The sequence below is a fragment of the Vigna radiata genome, chromosome 10 (assembly GCF_000741045.1).
Source record: "Vigna radiata var. radiata cultivar VC1973A chromosome 10, Vradiata_ver6, whole genome shotgun sequence".
NCBI lineage: Eukaryota > Viridiplantae > Streptophyta > Magnoliopsida > Fabales > Fabaceae > Vigna > Vigna radiata.
The window spans coordinates 9,189,115-9,202,037 of record NC_028360.1 but is presented as its reverse complement, the minus strand read 5'-3'; positions in this window follow the sequence as shown (position 1 = coordinate 9,202,037).

Sequence of the window (12,923 nt, the reverse complement as noted above, 5' to 3'; positions counted from 1 at the left end):
TATATATGTATGTATATATGTATGCATGTATGTATGTATAGATGTATCTATGTATGTATGAAGAGGATATATAATTTTTATTTTCATTTTATCCTTTATAATATAATTATTAACTGATTTTTTATCTTAAAATATTTTGAACAAAATTTTAATATGTTTTTTCTTCTTTATTGTTTTATTTTTTTTGAAATAACATAAAGGGTCTACAAAAACAGTTGAATAAAGTTTGAAAACTTTTCACAACAGTATTACACGTTGTTTGTAGGAATTAAACCCTTTGTACACTTGGAGATTTTCTAAAACCGTTTAGGAACATAGTAAAATATTATAGAGCTAAAAACTCATTTTTACATTAGTTCACTCAAACTGAGTTACGTCTAGTTTTCCTTTAATCATTCTTAAAGAATTCCAATAACTTTAACAAGTTACAACTAGTTTCACCAATATCTACTATACTAGAGCATTGACTTTTGATAGAGTTGTCGTAGCCTTTTGTATATTGTTTGATGCTACTATGCTTTGTAGAGAAAATTGTGTTACTGTACATATTGGTCAGACAGAAAACAACAAAGAAACATTCCTAAAATATTTTTGTATCTCTTAACGTCTTTCTAAATCATAGAACTTTGAATAAAACACTTTATCCTTGATAGGATATGCATAAATAAACACAAACTATACAACAAACAAAAAAAACTATTCGTACATCAAATTTAAACCATTAGACAATTTGGTGTTTAAGATAGTCAAGTTCTTTCTAATGTTTAGTTATATGATGTTTAACAAATTATCTAGACTATCTTTTTTAGAAACACCTATTTCAATAAATGGATATTGTTAAATTTAAAAATAAAAAGTTCTTAAACAATTTTATCTTAACATCTTGTTTCTATAGTTAACATTAAGGAAACTTCTTTTTACTTTCATTTCTCTTATATATTAATTTAATCAATTTACATCTATTATTAATTTATAATATAATATAAATATTTAACAATCGGACACAATCGCTATTATGCCTAATATATAAAGAGATTATAACCAAATTTGAAAGTTTATATTAAACGAAATATGTATGAATAAAAAGATGATAAACTCATTATTTTAAAATTTAAAGTTATATATATATATATATATATATATATATATATAATATAATATAATATAATGATATTTCAGTGTAAATTCTTTTTTGTATTTCTTCTAAAAAAAGGTGGCAAAGCCTATGATAATATGGAAGGGATTGGGTGCGAATCTCTAAACTAACTAAAGAATATGAAGATGAATATATAAGTGACACATTTAATGTAGATGTGTTTTTTCCGTAAATCTACTTATCTATATGTTAATTGGACTTTGTCTAATTTTGATAATGATTTTTTAAATTTAATATTAATAAAGTTTTAAATAAATAGTTTTATCACTACTGTTGTTTTTAGGTTAATGTTTTGATTTTAAGTATGTTGAAATAATATCATTAGGACTAATGATCATATTTATAGTATTATCTATTTAAAACTCTAAATTCATATTCTTAAAAACATTTTAGAAGAATAAAAAAAAAAGTACATTTAAATCGTGTTTACATGAAACTATTAAACTGAAAGTACTTACTTACCATGAATGTTTGTTTACATATACATCATCATGTATTTTTTCTAAAAATAAAAACTAAATTTATATTTTAAAGAATAAAATATAGTTATTTATAAAGGTAAAAAAACAAAAATTAAGCATACAATTAATCAAAATCCTAGGAAAATCGCAACCACCCTAAACCCATACCTCATCTTATCCCCACTTTTGTATTTGATGAATGATTGTTGGTTTGTAATTTTATGCAGTTTTGTCCATTGTAATCCTTTCCAAATTATGGAATTTGTTTTTATTCCAAAAATAACATTTTAATTTTAATTCAATTCAAGTTTGGGACCAGTGCCTTTTTATTTTTAGAAATTATATTTTTTCTTTTCATAAATACAAAGTATCATAGTTTAACTTATCTAAATATGGAAAAATATTTATAAATAACAATAAGCAATGCAATCCTCAACTTTGATGAAATAATTTCGTTTATTTATTTGGAAACACACTTGTAAAAGTAATATAGTTCATAATCAAGAGGAGACGGGTAAATTGGTTATTTTAAAATTTTGGTTTTTTTTTAGGATTTTCGTCAAACAGTTTATAATCAAGAAATATAGAGATGAATAACAGTATACAAAGAATTTTTATACTGGTTCGAGTCAAAAGATTCTACGTCTAGTTGTTAATCATTATAAAAGAGTGATTAACCTTTCCACTAAAATGGGTAACAATTTATAATAAAGAAATAAGAATTGAGACTAGAAACCACCTCTCTTAACAGATAAGAGATGAAAGACACCTCCTATTGACACACAAAAGGATGAACAACTTGACTCTACTATGTAGGTATACTCCACCACTTAGACACACCAAGAAAAAGCATTTCCTCCTACAAGCACTAAGTTCACAAGTTCCCTTTTCACAAACACGTAGAGTTTCCCTCAGGTACATAACTCTAATACTCTTAAGTGAAAAGTTACTCTCTAAGAATGGTGGGGAACTTGATTTATAAGCCAAGGTTCCTGCAGGATCAGAAACTTAAAAGGTAGCTCCCAATTGTCAGTAATAATCGATTATCAAAAGTGATAATCGATTATTTTAGGCCGTTATGAGTTTTAAAAAACATGATAATCGATTATCCTTAGTGATAATCGATTACTTTCGAACCTGGACAATTATAAATTTTGGTGATAATCGATTATCCTGAGAGATAATTGATTATTGCCACAACATAGCTATACTAAAAAGCAATTTTACAAGTGAAAGCAAAAGCATAATATAAGGTTTTCTGTAAAAATGCTTTAACAATGTAAATAAATAATTCTTCAAGGGTTTAAGTGCATCATCATCAAAATATCTTCAAAGCATCAATTTTTCACATTGGTAACAATCTCCCCTTTTTGATGATGATAAAAAACTTGTTGAAGGCTTGTGATATGCTATGTTCTTGAAGGTCATGTTCTTAATTTACAACTAAGGGGAAAAGAACAATTAATCCAGAATAGAGATAAATAACAAGATATCAACATAATCATATATCTCCCCCTTAAATAGTACCTGTTATCACAAGATTAAGATGCCAAACAAAAATTTCTCCCCCTTTTTATCATAACAAAAAAATCATATAATCTTTATGCTCCCCCTAAATTAGTTAATTAAAAAAGAATTTAGGTCCATTTAAATTATTACTCCTCGTAAATGTAATATTCCCTTTAAAATCTAAAACAGATCCTTAAGTTTTAATTTTTTTTACGTTATAACTTAAGATAATCAATTATTGCCAAACCAAATTTGTACATTGGAGTGAAAATGACCTTGATAATCAATTATCACCCTTGGTAATCAATTATTATACGTTAATTTTCGAAAATGCTATTTTAACTATTTTTTGACACTTAAGACATGTCTAAGATTCGTAAATCATTTTTAAAGCTCTTAAAGTTTACCAGGATACCATAGAGCTTTCTTTTCCTTTTGAAAAATTTAACCTACAAAACAAAACAATAGAGTTTTGGCCCCATGTTCTCATTTGGGTCATTTGAGGTTAGAGGCAAATTATTTTACAACAGGAATCCAAGCATATCTCACATTAGGAACATCAAAATGTTTTATTCTACATTTATTTGAAGTGTGCCCCTTTTTCACACTGTAAAAACATGTGACAACATTTGAACTTTTATAAAAAAACAGTTCCTTTTTCAACCCATACCCTACATGTTCTTTTAATTTGGTTCTTATTTTTAAGGCTTAATACCGCTTTTGGTCCCTAGTTTGGGAGGTTTTGTTCAATATGGTCCTACCTTTGTTTTTAGTAACAATTGATCCCACTTTTTGAAAAAACTGTTCAATTGACTCCTTTTTGGTTACGACGTCAATTTTCTAACTCTGCTGGTTACGACGTCAATAAGTTCTTTCATGCATTCACCTATCCAAATGTTATTTTAACAGTCCTGACATAATGTTATGTTAAAAATCATGTCATCATCGTATACAAGAAGGACTATAATAAACAATTTAAACTTGAATATGGGACCACTATGAACAAAAAGGACTCAATTGAATAGTTTTTTCAAAAGGTGGGATCAATTGTTATGGAAAAAAAAAGGTAGAATCATATTGAACAAACCCTCCCAAACTAGGGACCAAAAGCAGTATTAAGCCTATTTTTAAGAACACTTTTATTTTTATAAGCCTTTTTAATAGGTATAAGCATTTCAACATTATAATTTCTAGTTGCCACTTCAAGCAAATTTTCAAAAATATCAATATCAAGCATGTGACTCTTACATGACTCACATTCAACATCTGAAACCTTTTTCTTTTCTAGATCTAAAATTTTATTTTTCAAATCTTCTTCTTCTAGACATTTTTCAAATTTTAATTACAAGTTTTTAAACTCCTTTTTTAATTTCTTATGAGCAACATCTAACTTTTTAGATTCATCAAGTAATTCAAGAAAAGCTTTTTTCAAGTCAATTTTAGAAGTTTCAAAACTAGAACAACTTACTTGCCTTGTAGTGTCATCAATATTTTCCGTTAACCACAAGTTGGCTTCTTCATCGGAATCACTTGAACTAGAGGTGCTTGATGCATTATCCTCCCAAGCAATGTAAGCTCTCTTCCTTTTGAAAAAAATTCTTTTCTTCACCCTTTTTTATGATTGGACAATCCATATTAACGTGCCCTTTTTCTCCGCAACCATAACACATGTAATTTGAAGAAGATCCTTGTTTCTTCTTCCAATCATTTTTAAATTTGTCCTTACCTTTAGATTTCATGAACTTGTTGAATTTTCTAATCATGTGGCTCAAATTTTTGTCATCTAAGTCTTCATCTCCAGATTCCTCATCCTTCGTTGAACTTTTGCCTTTTGAAATTTCAGTTTTGAAGGCCAATGTTTTCTTCTTTCCTTGGTCTTCCTCAACACTTAGTCAATTTAAGTCGAGCTCGTGCTCTCTTAACTTTCCAAAAAGCACAGCCATAGACATGGACGTCAAGTCCTGAGACTCAATTATCGCAGTAACCTTTGGTTGCCACATCATGTTCAAAGATTTCAAAATTTTAACATTTAATTCGTTAGCATAAATTTTTTTACCTAAACCAAAAAGATGGTTGACGATACGTGTTAATCATTTTTGCACGTCAACGATGGTTTCACCCTGTTGCATCCTGAACATCTCATACTCCTGTATCAGAGTGTTCTTCTAGCACGCTTCACATCGCCAGTTCCTTCATGAGTTACTTGAAGAACTTCCCACATCTCCTGAGTCGTTTTGCGCACTGAAATCCTGTAAAATTCATCTAATGCCAAAGTAGAGGGTATTTATTACGAGCTTTTATATCGAATTGAGCTTGTCTGTTTTCTTCAGTAGTCCATTGGAAATATGGTTTTTCTACCTGCATATAATTTACAGTAATAGGGGGAACAATGGGTCCATTCAAAACAGCTTCCCAAATACTCCTACCAATACACTTCAAAAAAATTTCCATTCTTACTTTCCAAAAAGCATAATTTTCCCCATAAACAAATGAGGTTTGTCAATTGAAGCACCATCTGTATACATTTGGTTATGTTTACCATTTTTGAATTTTTTTTTGAAAAACTATCAAAGAAAGATCTGATACCATTTGTTGAGATTGGTATCGCGTAACAGAACGTTCAAAGAGCGTGTTAACGGACAATAACCAAGAGGGGAGGGGTGAATTGGTTCTTTTAAAATTTTGGTTTTCTTTTAGGACTTTCGTCGAACAGTTTATAATAATGAGATATAGAGATCAAGAAAAATGCACAAAGAATTTTTATATAGGTTTGAATCAAAAGATTCAATGTCCAATTGTTAATCACTATAAAAGAGTGATTAACCTTTCCAATAAAATAGGTAACAATTTACAATAGAGAAATAAGGATTAAGATTAGAAACCACCTTTTTTAACAGATAAGAGATGAAAGGCTCCTCCTTTTGATGCACAAAAGGATGAACAACTTGACTCTGCTATGTAGGTATACTCCACCCCTTATTCACACCAAGAAAGAGCAATTCCTCCTACAAGCACCAAATTCACAAGCTCCTTTTTCACAAACACGCAGAGTTTCCTTTAGGCAGACAACTAAAATACTTTTAAGTGAAAAGTTAGTCTTTAAGAATGGTGGAGAACTCTATTTATAAGCCAAGGTTCGTGCAAGGTCAAAAAATGAAAAGGTAGCTCCCAACTACCAGTAATAATTGATTATCAAAAGTGATAATCGATTATTTTAGGCCGTTATGGGTTTTGAAAAACGTGATAGTTGATTATCCTTAATGATAATCAATTATTATAGAACCTTGTACAATTATAAATTTTGGTGATAATCGATTATCCTGAGAAATAATCGATTATTGGCGATTTGAAGTGTTTTCTCATTTGACACATGATAATCAATTATCCTTTATGGTAATTGATTATTGCCACAACATAGCTATACTAAAAAACAATTTTATAAGTGAAAGCAAAAGCCTAATACAAGGTTTTCTACAAAAATGCTTGAACAATGTAAATAAATAATTTTTCAAGGCTTTAAGTGCATCGCCATCAAAATCTCTTCAAAGCATCAATGCTTCACATTGGTAACATTTCTCTCCTTTTTTTGGTCAGTTTTGTCTTTCTTTGCATGCGAGTATGTTATGGACACATATGATGTTTAAGTCTTCTATAAAATTCTTTATTCTAACAGTGTACTTTGATCGTGCTTTTATGGTTTATAGGAGCATATAACACTTTCTATGCTTGTGGAACTGTTTTAGACTTTTTTTTATAGCGGTTTGGTCTTCTATAAGGTAAAGAAAGCTAATTACATTGATTTTTAACTGATATAGACAACTTTTAATTGTTGATTGTATGCTTTTATGATAATTGGTTTGTGTAATTTAGATGATTGATGATATAAGACCTGTTGATTTGGGTTAGGTGGATTGAATTTTCTTTGGTGATTGTATCTTGAATTGGAGATATGTTGTATATTTGAGATGTCATTTTAGGTGATTTAAGTAATTGAATTTTGTATAATTTGATGTTTGATTATTTTAAGCATCTACGGTTAATGTTAAACTGGTTTGGCAGGACTGGAATGACATAAATCTGCAGAATGCTATTCTACAAAATTATGCAAACTCATTGGACGAACTTATTCTCACTAGGCAAAGTCAAAGTTAGAGATTTCATTGACTTGATATTCGCTAGGAAACAATATACTCGTTAGGCGAGAATATACTCATTGGGAAACTTTTAGGAGAATTTTAAGTCAGTAAGTTTCAGTGGTTTTCTTGCTGAGGTTGTTGAGTGTGTTATCAGACACTTTTAGCTGAGCGAGCAAATATGGTGGCTGAGCAAAAATATTAGAACTTTAACTAATCTTACATATACCTTTTGTTACTATGGGCTTATAGTTAGCCGATCGGGTGCGATGGCATATTGACTTGAAAGGACTGAGCGATCGACATGCAGGAAAGAGCTTCGTAGTTGATCGATCCCGACAACAGTTGAGCAGAGTTAAAGCCCCATTAATATTACAACGACTACTGATGAGTGGTTAAGGTTTGCAATAATGATCATTAAGAGGTAAATTAATTGGTCATATTCTTATAAGCTCTATATATAGAAGTTTAATTTCGAGGTAAACTCACTTTATCCATCATTGAATTACTTTAGACCTCCAGAGAAAAATTCCGGCTTGAGCGTCAGAGTGTATTCTAGAGGTTACCCCCATACACTGATGGGTCACATAAAGCGAGGAACGGAGCGGATGTTCGAAGGAGATCAGAACTTCACGCAGGCGTCATCCTCGTTCCATCACAGTAGAAACATTTTGGTGCCCACTGTGGGGCTCAAACCCACGACCACAAGGTTAAGAGCAATATTGAGTTCTCGCAGAACGCCCATTTGAAAGTCGGAGAAGGGTAGAAGGACGTTCAGGTCACAGAATAATGTTGAGTAGGCATAGAAAATTTTTGAGGTGTACCCTTCTTGACTGTGGCATGCTCGCTCGGTCATCTGGTAGACGACTATTTTGAAGTAGTATGCATCTACGATCGCTTTTACTAAGCTAATCCTACTGAGCAGCTCCTTTACAAAAGGAAGAAGTGTAAAGCTTAACCTCGTGGGGAATCCAATCGTAACTGACGACGGTGAGCCAGTTTTTGCACCTTCTGTCCCACTCACCAGCGAAGTCAACGTTGATGCCCACTGATAACGGTTGATTTTACGTGTTTGTGTGTGTATATTTTGTGGACAAATCAACTCCTTCATAGCTTTTACCTTGTTTAATCCTTACGTTTAGTGTGTTTTCTAGTTTTCTTGTGTTTTATTTAGTATATGCTTGTTTTTACCTCTAATCTCTACGTTTGAGTGTATGAAATAAATGAATAGGAAGCAATTCTAGTGGAGGAAAACAAGCAAGAACTCAAGGGAACATGTTTTGGGACCATAAAAGATCAATTTGAAGCAAATACCCATGTTGGACGCCTTTGGAATCGCGCAAGAGCCTGAATTTCAGAATGCTGTCAAAACTGTCATGCCTGGGCGCTCCCCGGGCGCCCCTTTTGTGTGTTGCAGCCAGAAATTCACGCCCGGGTGTCCTTTTGCTGCTGTTTTTCTGCAGATTTGGCGCTTGGGCGCCCCTGGGGGGCGCTGGGCACCCTTTGATTCGCGGTTTTGTGTTTTTATGGCACCCGGGCGCCCTAGAAGGGGGCGCTGGGCGCGACTTTCCGCTGATGTGTCAAAGATGGGTTATTTAAACATGGGTCTCGCGATTTTTGGGGATACTTCTCCTCCTACACTTCATTCTTCACCTAGAGAGATTGGGAGAGGCCTTTGGAGGCTATTTGGGGTGTTGGGAAGCTCTCCCACTTCTCCTTGGGTCTTCAAGCTTCATCAATGGTGATTTTGCCCCTTTTGGGTTGAGGAAGAAGATGGGTCACAAATTGGAGATGGAGATGCGAAGGGGAGGCGCAAATGGAGCATGGAGCAGCTGCCAAGAACCTTGGGAAAGGCTTTGCATCTTCTCTTTGGTTCCAATTTCTTCCCTATCTCTTCAATTTGTAGAACCCTAAGTTCTCCTCCATGGAGGGCTTTTCCTATTTGTTGAGATTAGTTGTAAAACATGGAATTCTTATGTATTTTGTGATGCTAATAATATATGCTTTTCCAATTCATGTTAGTATTTGATTTCTATGCTTAATGCTTGTTGTGGCTTGATCACCCATGGCATGAATTGTGGTTCTTNAAGTATTGAGAAATATGATTGAACCTAGAATTGAAATTGAATACTTATTGGATGGAATTGAGATGTTTGTGAATGCATGAGAATGAAATGGATGAATTCTAGTCTTGACAAATTGTAAATACACTATGTTAAATTCCTTGCACACCAATTGTTTGATAAAATACCAAAAAGAGTTTCTTGTGTTGTTTTTGTGCACTTTGATGTCTAATTGAGTTATAAAAGGAAGAATTGTCAAGTGTTGCACAAGTCCCTTGGGAGAGAACGATATTTATCACTTGCTATGCTGCGACCGGTGCACTTGCCGTTGGTTTTGCAGCCAACAAGTTTTTGGCGCCGTTGCCGGGGACATGTGTTCCAACACAAGGCAATTTGGGCATTTATGGCTCTTTTAGACTTTGTTGTTTGTTGTGTCTTTGAATGTTGTTTTGTCTGCAGTTGGCTTTAGTTTCTAAGACTTTCCATTGATTTAGTTTGTACTTAATGCCTGTCTCGGGGTACACCTTAGAGCTTGATGCAGTTACTGAAATGCTTAGGGATAAGGTTTCAGTAGCGGAACTAACTAAATCAAACCGGATGTGCAAATCACCAGGGATGGAGTTGTGTGTTTGGATTCACTGTTTTGGAACTTAAGGGAAGTTTTGATGGGCTTCTTACGCCAAGGGATTGGGTAAGGGTTTGTCATACTTAGGAAGGCACAACAAAAGGGATCTGAGTGTTCTAACTTTAGAAAATAGGGAAAGTGGAATTATTCGCCAATTGTACGTCTGTTTTGTTTGTGTTTCTTTTATGCAGTTTGCCTTTAGATGTTTATACTTTCCACTGGTTTGGTTTGTGCTTAAAGCTTGTTTCGGGGTACGCCTTAGAGCATGATCTAATTGTTGGGATGCCCAGGGATGGGGTTTCAGCAGCCGAACTAGCTAAATCAACCCAGATATTACTAGTCACCCGAGTGACAAACGATGTGATTGTGTATTTGGACCCCACTGTTCTGGTTCTTAATGCAAGTTTTGATACATGCTTATGCCAAGGGATTGGGTGAGGTGTCTCAAGCTTAGATAGGCGCAACAAGAGGGATCTGAGTGTTTTTACATTAGAGAACAGGGAAAGTAGTATTCATCACCCTAGGAGAGTACTAAGTGATCTTGCAACATGAGGGATCTGAGTGAGGTTATTTAGGAAATCCATTTCAATCATTCTGCATATTAGAATTGTTGTTTGGTTGGTGTGCTCATGTTATGCAAGCTTTGTTTCTTCTTTTCCTTGTCTCTTTGTTGTGTTTTTCATTTTTCTATTTCACTTCTCTATGTGTTCCTTTTGTTTTTATCTTTATGTTTTTCAATTTTCAATTCTCAAAACTTGGTTTCTATTAAAATTAGACTAACGTGTTTGTTTGAGTTTCTTGGTGTTCTTGCAATTAATAGGTATGAAAGTGGATGAAGAAAAATATGCAAGGAGTCGGGGAATTTGAGCAATAAGTTGGTCCACCAAAAAGAGAGTTTGCTTTTTCTTTCCCTTTCTATTTTCTTTTCTTGTTTATTGATAATAAGTGTGACTTGGCTGGTTTGACAAATATGATGCATTGGTTATGTGACTTTGAGTAAGTTTTGCATGAATTTGAGGAAACCATTCGTGTTTGCTCATAAATTGGTTTTGGAATACCTTGAGAATGTTTTGTGATTTAGTGAAAACTTATGCTTGTGGTTGTTCTCATGTAGGTATATTGAGAATGTTGTTATTGTTTTTGTTGTGGTTAATGATTGTGGCATGGTGTATGACAACCATTGGAAACCAAAGAACTTAACCGGGTGAGATTTTGTGCCTCAGAGTTTTTATTTATGAGTGCTACCTCTTTTGGTTACAATTAACTTTGTTTGAGTTTCATTGCTATTTATTATTCATTTGCATGCTTACATTGAAACAAGGTCCTCTTTCTTTCCCTCTGTGCATCATATACCCAGATTAGCCAATTGTGCTTCAAAGATTAGAACTCTTGTGCAAACTTTTCAGCATTTAAAGAAACTTACCTTCACTTTTGAAACCTTAAGCGTTGTTGAATATGATTGACATTCTCACCTTGATGGGAGAGTAAGGTTTCCATGGTCAGTAGTATGATTCAAGTGTGGGGGAAGTTATTATTAAAAAGGGAGCATGAGTAACAATGATGAATTGGTGTTGGTTGATGATATGCATTCTTGTATATATGTCATCTATAAAAGAAAAAGAAAAAGAAAATAGAAAAAGAAAAAAAAAAAAGAAAATATATGAATAAGGTGACTGCAAGTGGGTGTTTGGTTGTTCTAGTTTTCAGACAAAAGAGAGTATAATGATGAAATTGTAAAAATGATGTGATTGCTCTCTTCGCTCCTTCACATTACCTTGATACACCAATTTCCTTCTTTGCCTTGTTTGACCATCAAATAAAGCCCTTGTTGTGTTTGTATGTTTTGATAATTCTTGGCTCTTGAAATGAAAAGCAAAGTCAAACTTTGTGCTGTTAGAGGTAGATGAGAGAATGACACACCCTTATACACTAGTGTACTTGAGTGAAAACACTTTTTCTAGTGAGGATTGGTTCCTTTGGTTGATCAATGAAAACATTGTTGCCATGATTGTTAATCTCTCATAAAGCATGCACATTCATTCTTGTAATATTTGCATTGTGAGCACCATAGTTAAGGATTTACAACATTACACATATTCTCTTTGGATTGTTATTGAAAGAAGAGCACTCATGAATGTTATCTAATTAGATTGTGTGAACTTGCTTCCTAGTTATTTGACTTTTGTTGAGTAGATGTTTTTCTTAGCCAAGTTACCTCTTGCTTGAGGACAAGCAAGGTTTTAAGTGTGGGGGAGTGATAACGGTTGATTTTACGTGTTTGTGTGTGTATATTTTGTTAACAAATAAACTCCTTCATAGCTTTTACCTTGTTTTATCCTTACGTTTAGTGTGTTTTCTAGTTTTCTTGTGTTTTATATAGTATATGCTTGTTTTTACCTCTAATCTCTACGTTTAAGTGTGTGAAATAAATGAATAGGAAATAATTCTAGTGGAGGAAAACAAGCAAGAACTCAAGGGAACATGTTTTGGGACCATAAAAGATCAATTTGAAGAAAATACCCATGTTGGACGCCTTTGGAATCGTGCAAGAGCCTGAATTTCAGAATGCTGTCAAAACTGTCATGCCCGGGCGCCCCCCGGGCGCCCCTTTTGTGTGCTGCAGCCAGAAATTCACGCCCGGGCACCCCAGAAGGGCACTGGGCACCCTTTTGCTGCTGTTTTTCTGCAGATTTGGCGCCTAGGCGCCCTTTGATTCGTTGTTTTGTGTTTTTATGGCGCCCGGACGCCCCGGAAGGGGGCGCTGGGCGCGACTTTCCGCTTATGTGTCAAAAATGGGTTATTTAAACATGGGTCTCGCGATTTTTTGGGATACTTCTCCTCCTACACTTCATTCTTCACCTAAAGAGATTGGGAGAGGTCCTTGGAGGCTATTTGGGGTGTTGGGAAGCTCTCCCACTTCTCCTTGGGTCTTCAAGCTTCATCAATGGTGATTTTGCCCCTTTTGGGTTGAGGAAG